Raw genomic sequence first — 422 nt, forward strand, 5'->3', positions numbered from 1 at the left:
ATTTTCTTTTTATTAGAAAACAAAAGAAATGCAATAATGATTTAATTAGATACTGTGAGGATAATAAGAATATATTAATGAATATCAACCTTTCTTCACTAATATTCCTCTTTGAAATATAGGCCTGCAGTGAACCAAAGCCATTCTATAACCTGGGACCTTAAATAAAGAAAATCTTTGCAATTTTTTTTTTTAATCAAAAGATGTTTATTTATTATTTACTCGGTACCTTCCTAAATGTAGAAAAATCCAAGTTTACCACACATATGTGCCTCAGATTTTAAAGCAAGTGCTCTAATGTTGACAAGGCTGAGTCTGCTACAGTAAGTTAAATTGAAGAACCATTTATCTCCATATTCTAACGTAAGATTGCAGTTGTCTACTAAGGTTTTGAAAGACATTGTTCTAGTATTTGCTCTGAT

Source organism: Penaeus monodon, chromosome 27 (genome assembly GCF_015228065.2).
Source record: "Penaeus monodon isolate SGIC_2016 chromosome 27, NSTDA_Pmon_1, whole genome shotgun sequence".
NCBI lineage: Eukaryota > Metazoa > Arthropoda > Malacostraca > Decapoda > Penaeidae > Penaeus > Penaeus monodon.